The following is a 2,562-nucleotide window of genomic DNA, read 5'->3' as shown; positions in this document are numbered from 1 at the left end:
TGGCAATAACTATAATACCTAATGCCACGATTTCCTATACCTAATGCCACGGTGCAGATACCCTAATGCCACGGTTCCCTATACCTAATGTCACACAATGCATATACCCTAATGCCACGGTTCACTATACCTAATGCCAATAATAATAATAATAATAATAATAATAATAATAATAATAATAATAATAATAATAATAATAATAATAATAATAATAATAATAATAATAATAATAATAATAATAATAATAAAAGTCTTTGCTTGCTTCCGCTTTGCAGCTCTGTGTGTGCAAGCTGCTATTGGGGTTGTTCTGGTTTTGTCCAGCCTGTTGCTGGTTGCAGGTGCTGCCATTGGTGTACTAGTGCTGGCTGTTGATGCTGGATTCTGTTGCTGTGGCATTGCTGGTCTTCAGCTAGTCAGCTGCTCCTTGTCTATCTGCTAGTTCTGCCACAGCCTGCTTTCTCCAACCTGTTGCTACTGATATCTGTTACTGGTGCTGGCTGTTCCTGTATTGCTGGTGTTGTGTTGCTGGAATGCTGTAAAGGTGTTGCTGGCGTGGCTTGCTAGTTTTCGCCTGCAGGTCCTTATTGTTGGTTATGTCTGCTGCTGTTTCTGCCAGCTGTTGTTTCTGCTGCCCAACCTACTGCTTTTGCTGCTGTTTCTGCTCAGACTGCAAGCTGGGTGCTTCTGCAGTTTTTGTACATCTTAAACTAAAATCGAGTTACTAAGCATAATCTATAGTTCAACACAATAATACTCTTGATTCTAAAATACTACCAAATGTACCACTAGCTTAATATGATCACCCTAACATAACAAGCAAAACTTCCACTTTCCAAGAAAAATCACCATCGTTTAGGGATTAAATCAATAATTTAGACTTTTAATACATCCTAAACTCAAATCACATCGTTATTGGTTCATGATTTTTTCATTTAGCTATTTAACAATGGTGAGCCCCATACCGGTTTTCTCTCCTCTCCCCATTTCTCTCCTACTCTGACTAACATACTAAAAATATACAAAAAATTAAAAATTCCTTAGATTTTTTTTTTTTGAAGAAAAAAATTCCCTCAAATATATAAGTGAAAGAATTAGCTATAGATGCAGTTACTCAGTTAGACATGAATTTTTCACAATCAACTCAATTTCACAGTCAAAAGTCATAACCCACAAATAGAAGCATATCAACCAAAATTAAAAAAACCAGGCAATATTTGCTCTTAATTTCTAAAACCCACCTCCCAAAATCAAACATTTAATTCAACAAAAGAAAGTACATATTTATTCCATCAGATCAAATTTTATACCAAATACAGAACATATATGAGATGAGATAGATTATAAGCATCTACATTCAACAAACACAACATGCAAATAATTGAGGCCAATATCAGCGTAAAATAATACCATCCATCCTTGTCGGATTGACCTTTGCATGGAAATGTCGAGAAATCTTCAACAACCAGCCGAGGGTATTGACTCTGAATTGTAATTAAAATCCAGTGAGTAAAGATATGATTAGAGGAAACACGTCACCATACTGAGGTACCTAAAGCAAGAGGCATCAACTCAGCTAGAGTAACATACCTGATTAAATGTGTGAATCTCATCATTTGAATTGGTGTATTTTTCAACAATCTGTATGCAATGAGTTTGAAGTCTTGAAAAGATGCTCCACAAGATAAAAGACTAACAGCACGGAACATAAAAAAAAGGGTACTTTACCTTAAGTGTATCATCATATGTGTTGAATGAGTTCATCAGAACCAAAGGCACTTTGGATCCATACTTGCTGTTAAGGCTCTGTGTATCATCCAAAAGAGGGTAAGAGCCAACAAGAATCATAATATACAGAAATAACAAAAAAAAAAATAAAAAAAAAAATAAGAGGAGAATGTTGTACCTCAATTTGCTTAACTATAAGGTCAAGGAAAGTCAGGCCATTACGAACTTCAATGACAGACCTGCACCAGATTAAAACAAACAAAAGTTAGTATTCAAAGTTATGCTGACACACCAAGAAGCTCGAGACCACATTAACGACTGAGACAAAATTTTCTGCTTAGTAAAATTAGCAAATGTATCCTTCAACATATTCTGAAATACAAACATTTACAAAGTAAAAGAGGTAGTTTGATAAACTGAAGAAAACATCGTCAATAAATAAGATTGGATCCAAATGATAGTAAATTTGAAACTCAATCTTCCAACCACGCAAGATCTAACATTATACTTTTGACACTTGCTATGGATCTTGTAGTCCAGAACATTTTTGCATTGTAAGTCCATTGTTCCTTAAAACAAAAACCTCCTTTAACCACTGTATTAGTGGAAAAAAAAGTCTGATCAGTCTTAAATTTATCTTTGAATCAGCCAGATGATATAGATTATTAGTGCATCATGATCACATGTCACATTAGAACTTGATTGGCTATTACATTATGATAAATTATGGTTCAACTTCCTAGCTTGTTCAAATATCATACTTCTAATATTGAAAACGTACAAAATATCGATACTGTTCCATCACAACAAACTTAGGTCATGTATTAACATAACAAC

The 2,562-nt window shown here is 34.4% G+C and overlaps 1 long non-coding RNA gene across 1 annotated transcript; it reads right to left on the bottom strand.

The window, feature by feature from the left end:
* Positions 1-694: 694 nt before the first annotated feature.
* LOC110692431 lies at positions 695-2,049 on the bottom strand. Its single transcript, XR_002505465.1, has 3 exons — positions 1,904-2,049; positions 1,588-1,803; positions 695-1,481 (listed from the first exon to the last, which is right to left on the bottom strand). It is a non-coding gene; the product is annotated as an uncharacterized LOC110692431 (long non-coding RNA).
* Positions 2,050-2,562: the final 513 nt, after the last annotated feature.

Source organism: Chenopodium quinoa, unplaced genomic scaffold (genome assembly GCF_001683475.1).
Source record: "Chenopodium quinoa cultivar QQ74 unplaced genomic scaffold, ASM168347v1, whole genome shotgun sequence".
In the NCBI taxonomy this organism is placed as follows: Eukaryota; Viridiplantae; Streptophyta; class Magnoliopsida; order Caryophyllales; family Amaranthaceae; genus Chenopodium; species Chenopodium quinoa.
Note: the sequence above shows the minus strand (reverse complement) of the source record. Positions and strands in the feature narration are given on the sequence as shown.